The sequence below is a fragment of the Bos mutus genome, chromosome 2, assembly GCF_027580195.1.
Source record: "Bos mutus isolate GX-2022 chromosome 2, NWIPB_WYAK_1.1, whole genome shotgun sequence".
In the NCBI taxonomy this organism is placed as follows: Eukaryota; Metazoa; Chordata; class Mammalia; order Artiodactyla; family Bovidae; genus Bos; species Bos mutus.
The window spans coordinates 84507676-84521007 of record NC_091618.1 but is presented as its reverse complement, the minus strand read 5'-3'; the positions used below and the strand labels follow the sequence as shown (position 1 = coordinate 84521007).

The 13332-nt window shown below is 39.4% G+C and overlaps 1 long non-coding RNA gene across 2 annotated transcripts in view; it reads right to left on the bottom strand.

Moving 5' to 3' along the window:
* Nucleotides 1–10801: 10801 nt before the first annotated feature.
* LOC138990222 (uncharacterized) overlaps nt 10802–13332 on the bottom strand; it is a 291199-nt gene continuing 288668 nt past the window's right edge. For both annotated transcript variants that reach the window (XR_011466341.1, XR_011466340.1), the window contains one exon: nt 10802–11525. This is a non-coding gene — a long non-coding RNA (uncharacterized lncRNA). The remainder of the gene's footprint in view (nt 11526–13332) is intronic.

The following is a 13332-nucleotide window of genomic DNA, read 5'->3' as shown; positions in this document are numbered from 1 at the left end:
TCCCAGGACAGCATGGGCTTCCCTTGTGGCTCAGCTGGTAAAGAATCCGCCTGCAATGGGGGAAACCTGAGTTTGATCCCTGGATTGGGAAGAACCCCCTGGAGAAGGGAAAGGCTACCCACTCCAGTATTCTGGAGTGGAGAATTGCATGGACTGTATAGTCCATGGGATTGCAAAAAGTCAGACAAGACTGAGTGACTTTCACTTTCACTTTCTTTCTTTCAGGACAGCATGAGGCCCACTGTCAGGTCCTGGGGCCCATTGGCAGAATTCCCGGTGGCTTGGTCCATCCATGCCCCTCTGAGTCAGCCGGATGAGTCATGCCCCTCTGTGGCCAGCTGGTGGAATTGCTAGTGGCTGAAACTGTCTATGCCCTGCTGGATGAGTGGGGGTAGGGCTCTCTGACCCACTGGCATAATTTTAGTTTTGGGAGCTATCAACATCCTTTTGGGATAGCATGGGCAGGTCCTTGAGCCCACTGGGAGAATTACCAGTGGTTGGATCCATCCATGCCCCTCTGGGTCATGCAGGGCAGGTCCTGTGAACTGCTTGTGAAATTTCTAGTCTCAGGATATGACCATGCCTTTCCAGATCAATGGGAGCAGTTTCTGGGACCCACTGGTGAAATTGCTGGTGGCTGGATCTGTCCATGCTCTTCCAGGTCATCAGCAGTGGGTTCTCTGACCCGCTGAAGGAATCTCCAGTTTTGGAAGCTGTCCACACCATTTTGTGACAGCATGGGTAGGTCCTGGGCCATTCATGGGAATCCCAGTGCCTGGACTGTCCACTCCCCACCAATTCAGCAGTGACAAGTCTACTAGTAGAATTGCCAGTGGCTAGATCTGTCTAAACCCTTCTGCATCAGTAGGGGTGGGAAGAATTTCTAGTTTTGGGATCTGTCTATGCCCTTCCAGGTCAGTAGGGGTGAGGCCTGGCATCTGCCTGCAGGCCTAGAAGAGGTGGCCAGTGCCCACCTCTGGAGCCCAAGATGGTAGAGGCAATTCACGCCAGTCCCTGTATATACTATAGGCAGAATCCTGTTGCCTAGGAGTTCTCATAAGGAAGGAAACTTGAATGGTGGGCCCAGCCCTTTCCTTGTTCTTCTCCCAGTAATGGTGCCTTGACTCTCTGGTGGGGCACGGCTTCTTCCTAGTACACCCTCAGTTGCCACAGCTTGAACTTTGCAGGCTGTTTCCATACCTAACGTGGTCCTTTCCCTGCAACTGAGCTTTGGAATCTGAGCTTCAGCACCCACCCCTCACCCTGTGTCCAGAGGAGTGTCTCAGGTTGGAGAACACAGGCCAATCCACTGCATAGGTTACTAACTCCATTTTGCCTTCCACAAACAAGTTGCTGCTTTCCCCCTTTTAGGCTCTAAAACTGCCCCCTCCAGTCTAATTTCTCCACTGGTGAGGAGCCTTCTAAGGTGTGGAAACATTTCCTCTTTCACAGTCCCCTCCCCAGACGGGCCCCATCCTGACTCCTTTTTTTTTTTGCTTTCTGTCCTACTCAGTTATGTGGAGGTTTTCTTGTCTTTTCAGAGGTCTGAGGTCTTCTAGAGGCATCCAGTAGCTATTCTGTGTGAATCATTCCACTTGTAGACATATTTTCAATGTTTCTGTGGAGAGAGTTGAACTCTGCTTCTTACTTCATCTCCCTCTGAAACTGTTGTGTTTTTTTTTTGACTCAGTTTTGGCAGGCTCTATGTTTCTAGAAATTTGTCCATTTCGTTTAGGTTGTCTAATTTGTTGGCATATAACTGTTCATAGTATTTTTTTATTTTTTGGTATCACTGTGATAATGATTGTTATTTCTCCTCTTTAATTTCTTATTGTCTTTATTTGAATCATCTCTCTTTTTCTTCTTGATGAGTTTTGCAAAAGACTTGTCAATTTTGTTTTTCATCTTTTCAGCAAACCAGGTATTGATTTCACCTTTTCTGTTGTGCTTTGGTCTCTATTTCCTCTCTGATTTTTATTATTTCCTTCCTTCTGCTCATCTTAGGCTTTGTTTGTTCTTTTTCTGATTATTTAGGTCCTAGTTTAGGTTGCTTATTTGAGATTTTTATAGTTTCTTCAGGAAGGCCTGTATACTTCTCTCAGAATTGCTTTCTCTACATCCCATAGATTTTGTGAATTTAAGTTTTGTCAATATTATTTGTCTCAAAACATTTTCTGATTTCTTTGATTTCATCACTGACCCACTGGTATTTTAGTATCATGTTGTTTAGTCTCCACATTTTTGTTCTTTTCCTATCTTTCTTTCTACAGTTGATCTTTAGTTTTATAATACTATAGTCAGAAAAGATGCTTTGTATAATTTTTCTCTTTATTTTTATTGAAGTATTGTTGATTTAAAATGTGTTAATTATAAGTGTACAGCAAAGTGATTCATATATATATATATACACATACATACAGATGCACATAAATACATTCAGATTATTTTCCATTATAGGTTATTGCGACATATTGAATATAGTTCTCTGTGTGATATAGTACGTCCTCATTGATCATCTATTTTATATATAGTAGTGTGTATCTGTTAATCCAAAACTACTACTTTATTCCTGCCCACCCTTTCCTCCTAAGAAAGCTGCATTTTGCAGATTCTTAGGACTTTTTTAATCCATTCACCCACCGGTCTTTTGATTAAAGAAGTTAGTTTATTAACATTCAAAGTAATTATTGATAGGTCTGCCTTTTTTGTCATTTTATTCTTTGATTTCCATTTGTCTTTGTAATTTTTTTTCTTCTTTTATGGTTTGATTAGTTTCTTTTGATTAAGTAATAGTCTTAAGTTCTTTCCTTTTGGGTTTTTTTGAATCTATTATATGTTTTTGATTATGATTACCATGGGGTTATATATTTTTTCTCATAACTATACCTACTTGCTTTAAACTGATGAGAAGTGAAATTGCTCAGTCATGTGTGACTCTGGGATCCGATGGACTATAGCCTACCAGGCTTCTCCATCCATGGAATTTTCCAGGCAAGAGTACTGGAGTGGGTTGCCATTTCCTTCTCCAGGAGATCTTCCCAAACCCAGGGATTAAACCCAGGTCTCCTGCATTGCAGGCAGATGCTTTACCCTCTGAGCCACTAGGGAAGCCCTTTAAACTAATTTTTAAATTTAAACACTCAAAGCAATCCACAGTTTTTATCTCCCTCAGCCACATTTTGTGATTTTGATGGTTTATTTTACAACATCTGCAAGTTTATCCTTTTACTGTTTAGCTATAATCACTTTTACAATTTTTTTTTTTTTTTTTTTAAATCTATGTACTGGTTTGTTTAAGTGATCCTCAATCCTTACTATATATTTGCCTTTCTTACTGGAATTTTCCCTTTCCTATAGTTCCCTGTTGCTTTCCATTTAGAGAAGACCTTTCAACATTTCTTTTATGATAGGTTTAGTAATGCTTAATTCTTTCTGCTTATCTGAGAAATCCTTTCTCATTCTGTTCTAAATGATGGTCTTGCTAGGTAGATTATCCTTTGCATTCCCACCCTTTCCTTTTAGCCTGTTAAAAACATCACTCCCTTCTGGCCTGCAAAGTTTCTACAAAGAAATCAGTTGATAGCCTTATGGGTATTTCCTTTTAAATGACTCTTTCTCTTGCTGCTTTACAATTCTCTACCTTTAACTTTTGTTTTTTTTTTTTCTTGCATTTTTTTTTTTTTTTTTTTAATTTTATTTTATTTTTAAACTTTACAATATTGTATTAGTTTTGCCAAATATCAAAATGAATCCACCACAGGTATACCTGTGTTCCCCATCCTGAACCCTCCTCCTCCTCCTCCCCCCATACCATCCCTCTGGGTCGTCCCAGTGCACCAGCCCCAAGCATCCAGTATCGTGCATTGGACCTGGACTGGTGACTCGTTTCATACATGATATTACACATGTTTCAATGCCATTCTCCCAAATCTCCCCACCCTCTCCCTCTCCCACAGAGTCCATAAGACTGTTCTATACATCAGTGTCTCTTTTGCTGTCTCTCATACACAGGGTTATTGTTACCATCTTTCTAAATTCCATATATATGCATTAGTATACTGTATTGGTGTTTTTCTTTCTGGCTTACTTCACTCTGTATAATAGGTTCCAGTTTCATCCATCTCATTAGAACTGATTCAAATGTATTCTTTTTAATGGCTGAGTAATACTCCATTGTGTATATGTACCACAGCTTTCTTATCCATTCACCTGCTGATGGGCAGCTAGGTTGCTTCCATGTCCTGGCTATTATAAACAGCGCTGCGATGAACATTGGGGTACACGTGTCTCTTTCCCTTCTGGTTTCCTCAGTGTGTATACCCAGCAGTGGGATTGCTGGATCATAAGGCAGTTCTAGTTCCAGTTTTTTAAGGAATCTCCACACTGTTCTCTATAGTGACTGTACTAGTTTGCATTCCCACCAACAGTATAAGAGAGTTCCCTTTTCTCTACACCCTCTCCAGCATTTATTGCTTATAGACTTTTGGATCGCAGCCATTCTGACTGGCGTGAATGTCTTGGCATGGATCTGTCTGGTTTCATCTTGTTTGGAACTCTCTGACCATCTTGTCCTGGATATATGTTTCCTTCTTTGGTAGGGATATTTTTAGCCATAATTTCTTCAAATACATTTTTGATCACTTTTCCTCTCCTTCTGAAACCCCAATTATGCATAAGTTGACATATTTTATATCATCTAACAGAGCTAATATGTTGCTTTTTTTTTTTTTCATTTTTTGGTGTGCTGTTTTGATTGGGTGATTTATGTTATTCCATCTTCCAGATTATTCATTTATTTTTCTGTGTCATTCATTTGGCTGTTCATTGCTCTACATTGTTGTTTTTTATCTCAGAAATTAAATTATTACTTAAATTATTATTTAATTATAAATTAATTATAAGTTAAATTTTTGATTGGGTCATTTTCATGGTTTCTAGTTCCTTGTTATAATGGTCTGCATTTATAACAATAATCTTTCTTAATTCAGTTAGTATTTTTATTACCTTCTTTTTGAACTTGATGTCTGGTAATCCCTGAAAGACTAAATAACAAAACAGATTATCTTATTCTTAATTGGGAATAGTTCCTCTGCCTTTTCATTTGACTTTCTCTGTCTTTATAAGTTTCTCTTGTCTTTATAAATTTCTCTTTTTAAACAGTTGTCTATTGTGGTCCTGAAGGTGTATTTTTATGTGGGATCATCCCTATGTAGACTGTGTGTCCAGTGTCTGGTGCAAGGGTTGGTTTTGATATGGGTTCTAACCATTTCTTTCCTCAGCATGTACTGGCCACTATCAACTTGACAGAGGGGGAGGCTGTTGTTGGAGGATCTAAAGCCTGCACAGGATGTCAGGTGGGATTTCCTCTCTGCTCTGTGGCTGTCACTACTCTATCAGGGACAGGGTTTCCTTCCCAATTGCTTGAGCAGAAACCCTAAATGTTAGGATTGAGCAAGATCTATTCCCCTTGAGTGCATAGTTTGCCCCAAAAGATGGGAATGCTGAAGTAACATAGACTCAGAGATCATATCTGTTGCCTATATAGGTGTCTGCAGCTCATCTCAGATGCAGTCCAGCCCAAGATTGGGTCTATTCTCCTGTTAATGGTTACCCCAGATGTTTGCAGTGTGAAGTGGGCATGGCAGGAGCATTCCCTAGCCTGGGGGTCATATGTTGTAGCTGAAGGAACTGATGTTTCTGTTCTGCTGTCAGAGGTCTGTGCCAATCATGTTGGCACTGATAGAGCTACCAGCAACATTTTTGCCACTGCCCTGCCTGAACCATGCCCTAGGCCCCCAAGCCTCTTTTGCATCCTTAGATTGTGCCTTCTCCCAAAACCTGTCGGTACCAGATCCAGCGCCAAGCTGTGGCAATGGAGTATGCAGCGCCAGAGCATTTGCTGAGCTGGGAAGTGGGACTTTGACTTGCTGACGTGGTGGTTCCCAAGATGCTGTCTGAGTAAGCACCAATAGTGGTTGTCACTATTCTACACCATGGGCCATCTCTGCATCCCTAGATTGTTTTTCTAGGGCCTGTCTGCCCCCGATCCAGTGCCAAGTTGTGGCATGGAGTGGGTAGGGCCAGAGTATTCACTCAGCTGGGAGCAGAAAACCTTGGTTTGCTGCTCACAGTGGGCCCTGTGATGCCACAGCTGCTCCGTTTGGACCACACCCCAGGCCCCTGAACTGTCTCTGCATAGCTAGGTCAAGTCTTTTTCCAGGTTCCCAGGACCTGGTGGCCCAGATCCCAACCCCACTCAGATTGGGGTGTACCTCAAGGTGGCAGCCAGCCACCAGTAAAGAGTTCTCTACTCCCTGTTAGTTGACAAGCCAGCACTCAGACACTGTTCATGAGTGGAGTCTAAGCCTCTCTAGCCAGGGGAGTTCATCTCCTCTGTGTAGGACCTTAGGATTGGGACACCTACTCTGTGTCCCGACCCACTCAAGGTGAGTGTCTGCCTGAGTGGACTTACTCTTCCTTACAGATGCCTCTCAGGATGCAGGTCTCAACCCTATGCCTTTTTTCCATTCTACCTTGTTTCATGGAAATCTTTTTTGCAGCTTTGGTTTTATGGGTGTTCTTATGCCAGTTTCCAGTTTTCTGTGAAAATTATTCCACATGTAGATGTATTTTTGATGTGTCTATAGGTGATGGTGAGTTCCATGTCTTCCTGCTCCACTATTTTGACCCAGTCTTCTCTCAGACCTTTGAACATGGTTCCTAGAATCAGATTTCACTTACACTCTGTACTATGTGATGTTGGGCAAATCACTTAAGTTCTCTGTGATGGAGTTATACCATGAGTCATATGAAGAAAATAAAATTATTTTCCTTACAGGATTACTTTTAAAAATACTGTGAATTAAGAAAATGCTTAGTGCCTCACATATAGAAAGAGCTATGTAAATGTTTACTATTTTAAAATACAATTGAATACCAAGAGTAAATTCCAATAAGGTATGCTTTATACAGTATAGAAAGACTAACTGATAGAATTATGTGTTTGAGTTCTCATAGACTCAAAAGAGACAGCCAGAAAATGATTGTGTGTGTGTGTGTGTGTGTGTGTGCATGCGCGCTCATGAGTGTATGTTTGTCTATTTGGCTCCTTCTCTAATATAGCAACTCTAGTTCACACTCCATTTAGCTAAATGAAAGATGTTTACACTTCCTTTAAGGCTGTTGCTCTTCCAGTTCCTCTGGCAGCAGATATAAGAGAATAACATCCTGCTTTTGTGGCCAAAGATACCTCGGCTGCAAAAATGTTGTGCTGAATACATTTGAGGAAATAAATGATAGGCTGCTCTCACAAAGGCTGCATAATGTTTGCGAAAAGTTTAGTCTTTAGTTTTCAATTTTCCATGCAGTTAGCTATTATTCTGAAACATTCCTTAACTCCCAAAGTGCAACCAGCAGCTTCAGGAACTGACAACATTTATAAGCTCCAAGTAAGTGGTTTCACTCTGTTGATCCCTACTTACAAAGGATACATGTGGGTTTTGGTCACAACTGGAAATATTTGAATTTGTATTTTAAGTGGAAAGCTCATTGGCCATTTTAATATATTGAAAATTGTAAGAATTTTACTGAAGGAATATCCAAGAAGGTTTTATAAAAGTTAAAGAATCAATAGGTGATTTATTCCAACTTTTTCCTATTCCTGAGTGACTAGCACAAAGGACAGTAAAATTTCTAGTATTTTTATTAGGTTTATGAAAGTAGAACTTCTCTGTCCTGGCTCCAATCATTTTCAAAATGTTTGAGAAAGAGTCAAGGGGAAAGGATAGTTCTCTATCAATTAGTTCTTTTTTTATAACAATTATGTATTAGAAGTCACCAAGTTTTGGGGTAGTTTTAAGTCACAGTCTGCAGGTCGGTAAAGTTGGGCTGATATTGGCTAAGCTCAGTTGGACTTGGCTCCAATATAGGTTGGATTCAGATCTAGTTCACATACCTCTCATCTTCTTTGGACCAGTAGTAATACCTATTTAAGAAATTTTCTCTTCATGCTGAAATACAGAAGTGTAAGAACACAAGTCCAACAGTGTAAGCATATTTCCAGGGTCACACCATACTGCTCTCTAATATCCAATTTAAGTTAAAAAGTAGGAAAGTACATACTGCCCACCACAAAATTAAGTTGAATGAGTATAAGGACAGAGTGAATATTTGCTGAAAAATAATTTTGAACAACTACACAAACAAATCTGGATAACCAATTCAGTTTTCAAAGTAAGAGGTACCAGAATGATTACTTCCAGGGCTTGATACTGGTTCATCTTGTCCTTTAGAACTACAGACATACATACTTTGGGTCCTTTCATGAATTCAGATGGAAAATTAAAATACTATCTCTCTTGAAGGACGTTGGCCCATACCTTCCTTGCCTCACTATAATTACTTGGTACCAGAAAATTCTCCTTGAGTCATGCCTTGGGTCATAAAAACTTAAAGGAGATAGCTTCTACTCTAAAAACTTACCCTTCAATCTTCTGGCTTTTTTCTACTACTCCTCATACCATGATACCATAATTATCAGAAATCTCTAAATTGCCAAATCCAAAGCAATAATGTTATCTTTGAACTCTAGGAAGTTTAATGAGTTCTTAATTTATGAACCTCAGAACTGTAATATATACAGGAGATGCAAAACTGAACAACACTGTTATAAACTCTGCTCTCATGGAAAGTAAATATAGTTGGGAATACAAAAAGATGAAAATAAAGTGAAATGAACATCACTCAGTCATGTCTGACTCTTTGCAATCCCATGACTATTTAGTCCATGGAATTCTCTAGACCAGAATACTGGAGTTGGTAGCCTATCCCTTCTCCAGCAATCTTTCCAATCCAGGGATCGAACCCAGGTCTCCTGCATTGTAGGTGGAGTCTTTACTAGCTGAGCCACAAGGGAAGCACATATAAAATGATAGAGAATACAAAAAGAGTATTTTATAATCAGTTCAGTTCAGTTGCTCACTCATGTCCAACTCTTTGCGACCCCATGGACTGCAGCATGCCAGGCTTTCCTGTTCATCACCAAATCCCAGAGCTTGCTAAAACTCATGTCCATAGAGTCGGTGATGTGACCCAACCATATCATCCTCTGTCATCCCCTTCTCCTCCCGCCTTCAATCTTTCACAGCATCAGGGTCTTTTCAAATGAGTCAGTTCTTCCAATCAGGTGGCCAAAGTATTGGAGTTTCAGCTTCAACATCAGTCCTTCCGATGAACATCCAGGACTGATCTCCTTTAGGATGGACTGGTTGGATCTCCTTGCAGTCCAAGGGATTCTCGAGTCTTCTCCAACACCACAGTTCAAATGCATCAATTCTTTGGCACTCAGCTCTCTTTAAAGTCCAACTCTCACATCCATACATGATTACTGGAAAAACCATAGCTTTGACTAGATGGACCTTTGTCAGGAAAGTAATGTCTCTGCTTTTTAATGTGCTGTCTAGGTTGGTCATAGCTTTTCTTCTAAGGAACAAGTGTATTTTAGTTTCATGGCTGCAGTCACCATCTTCAGGGATTTTGGGTTCCAAAAAAATAGACTGTCACTGTTTCCCCAAATATTTGCCATGAAGTGATGGGACCGGATGCCATGATCTTAGTTTTCTGAGTGTTGAATTTTAACCCAGCTTTTTCACTCTCCATTTTCAATTTCATCAAGAGGCTCCTTAGTTCCTCTTCACTTTCTGCCATAAGGGTGGTGTCATCTGCATATCTGAGGTTATTGATATTTCTCCTGGAAATCTTGATTCCAGCTTGTGCTTCATCCAGCCTGGCATTTTGCATGATGTACTCTGCCATGAGGTTAAATAAGCAGGGTGACAGTATACAGCCTTGACGTACTCCATTCCCAATATGGAAGCAGTCCATGTTCCCTGTCCAGTTCTAATTGTTGCTTCTTGAACTATACACAGATTTCTCAGGAGACAGGTAAGGTGGTCTGGTATTCCTATCTCTTCAAGAATTTTTCACAGTTTGCTGTGATCTACACAGTCAAAGGCTTTGGCATAGTCAATAAAGCAGAATATGTCTTTCTGGAACTCTCTTGCTTTTTCAATGATCCAATGGATGTTGGCAATTTGATCTCTCATTCCTCTGCCTTTTCTCAATCCAGTTTGAACATCTGGAAGTTCTTGGTTCACATACTTTTGAAGCCTTGCTTAAAGAATTTTGAGCATTATTTTTGCTAGCATGTATGATGAGTGCAATTGTGCAGTAGTTTGATCATTGTTTGGCATTGCCTTTCTGTGGGATTGGAATGAAAACTGACCTTTTCCAGTCCTGCAGCCACTGCTGAGTTTTCTAAATTTGCTGGTATATTGAGTACACCACTTTAACAGCATTATTTTTTATGACTTGAAATAGCTCAGCTGGAATTCCATCACCTCCACTAGGTTTTTTCATAGTGATGCTTTTTAAGGCCCACTAGACTTTAGACTCCAGGATGTCTGGCTCTAGGTGACTGACTTTTTAATACCATAGGAAAACTTGTGTGAAAACAGATGAGCAGAGCATAATAGGTAATGGAAGAGAGGCATCAACAGAAAGAAACTGGGGTTCTGGCTTTTGGAAATTATACCTAAATTGATACCTGTACTACAAGTGTGTTTAAAAGATAAGATGTATATATGTGAGTGGGTTAGGGTTATCTAGGCCAGAGAACCTCACATGTTTTGAACTAATATATGTTGAATGCTTGAAAATATAAAAAATGTAATGAGTTAGTTGAACCAATTCATTTTTTTTTTTTAAATTATTTTATTATAAATTTATTTTAATTGGAGGCTAATTACTTTACAATATTGTATTGGTTTTGTATTGGATTGGATTCATCAACATGAATCCGCCATGGGTATACACATGTTCCCCATCCTGAAACCCCCTTCCACCTCTGGGTTCCTGATATGTTCTAGACACATTTATAAGTACTAGGAGTCAAATAGACCCAACAAAGAATTGAGTATGTGGCATAGTAACAATTCCTCTGGAGAAAATTCTAAGAGTAAGGGCAACATAAGATGTCAGAGTGAAAGTCAGATTCCATTTTAAATAAGTAGGTCAAGGAAAATTTCACTAAGAGATTGACTAAAGAGATAAGGGAATAGACATAGAATTATCAGCAGAGCACTCCAGGCATAGGAAAGAGGGAGTAAAAGGCTTTCAATGAAGCAGTGCTTGGTGCATTCCAGGAATAGTTAGGAGGCCTGTGTGACTGCATTAAGTAAGTGAGTAAAAGAGTGATTTCATTTGACCTATGTTTTATTAGGCTCATTCTGACAGCTTTGGTGGAGAATAGGATGTACTATCTAATGTCTAAGATAGTATAACTGCTATAACAAAGAATCCCAAAATCTCAGGGACTTAATAAAATATGCATTGATCATAACAAAACCCAATGTGGATGTTTCTGAATGGGTAGATTTCTTGATCTCTCTCTTCTAATTAGTGACACAGGGATCAGTATTCTTTCCATCTTGTCATCTGGTGGTCTTCTACAAACGTCTTCATGGTTTCTGGAGAAGGAAAAGAGAACATAAAAAAATGAGTTCTGCACAATTAACAACCTTGCATTGTATTGGCTAGAATTATCCACATGACTCCACCTATATGCTATGGACTGGGAAATTTAGACCTTGGTTGGGCATTTACTTTCAAGTAAAACATACACATAAATATAGCCATTTTTACCATAGGAAACAAGCAGAAAGGAAGGAAAAACAATTTGAAGGTTACTGAGATAATATGTGTGAGAACAGATAGGGATGAGACTAGAATCTTAAGAATAGGGGTGACAGTGACCTGGATCTATTTTAAATATAGTGCTAATGAGATATGCTTTCTGATTTAATGTGGACTGAGAAGAAAAGGAGAAATCAAGATCAATTTTAAGATATCTGTCCTAGGCAATGCTGCTAAGTCTGCTAAGTCGCTTCAGTCGTGTCCGACTCTATGCGACCCCATAGACGGCAGCCCACCAGGCTCCCCCGTCCCTGGGATTCTCCAGGCAAGAACACTGGAGTGGGTTGCCATTTCCTTCTCCAATGCATGAAAGTGAAAAGTGAAAGTGAAGTCGCTCAGTCATGTCCGACTCTTAGCGACCCCATGGACTGTAGCCCACCAGGCCCCTCCGTCCATGGGATTTTCTAGGCAAGAGTACTGGAGTGGGTTGCCATTGCCTTCTCCAGTCCTAGGCAATAGGAAGAACTAAATACTTAGAGATTAAAAAAGGTGCAGAACAAGACTTCTGGGAGATGATGAAGAACTGTATTTGGATGTGTTAAAATTGATTTGCTTGTTAGATATTTAAGGACAGTTATCTACTATGCAGTTGGATTTATTGAGTTGTAATACATGGGAAAGGTCTTGGATGGACATAAACATTTGGTGATATATAGCCTATTTATAGTATTAGAGGAGAAGGAAATGGCAACCCACTCCAGTGTTCTTGCCTGGAGAATCCCAGGGACAGCGGAGCCTGGTGGGCTGCCGTCTATGGGGTTGCACAGAGTCAGACATGACTGAAGTGACTTAGCAGCAGCATAGTATTAGAAGCCATAAGTCTTCAGAAAGTCACTGAAGTTTAGATGGAAACAAATAGAGGTTAAAAAAGTCTTGAAGATGAAAAATCAACATAGTAAATAGAAGAAAAGCAACTACTGATTTAGGGGAAAAAAAAAAAAAACAAACTAGTAGATGTGATGCTCTGGAAGTCAAATGAAGAAAGTCTTTCAAGGAAAATATTATGTCTACTGCCAGAGATAGGTTCAATAAAATGGAGTCTAAAAATTAGCTGTCAGATTTAGGTTCGAAGGTCATTGCTGTTCAATTCTGTTAGAAAGGTGGGTGTAAAAGCCTGATTGCTGTGGGTTCAAAGAAAAAGAGAAACAGAAACACTTGAGAAAGTGAATATAGACATCTCTTTGGTGAATTTTGCTGTAAAGGAAAATAGAGAAATGGACTAGTTGTTGGAGGGCAAAATAAAAAGAAGCATTTATTTTTTAGATAAAATGTGGGGCAATTAAATGCATGTTTGTATGTTGTTAGAAATGATCCAGAGTGGAGAAAAAGGTTCATGATTAAAAAGAGGAGAGATGCTGTCAATTTCTTCCTATATATCCATTAGTATTTGTTTTACATATTCAGAGATTTCTATGTTTGGTATGTTATATATATAATAATGTTATAATAATATATAATGTTATATAGTTACATTTACTTTTATATCTTGTTGGATTGATGCCTTGATCATTTTATGGTATCCTTCTTATCTCAGATATACATGTCTCAGATATACAGGGAGAATTTGACAGTATCACAATA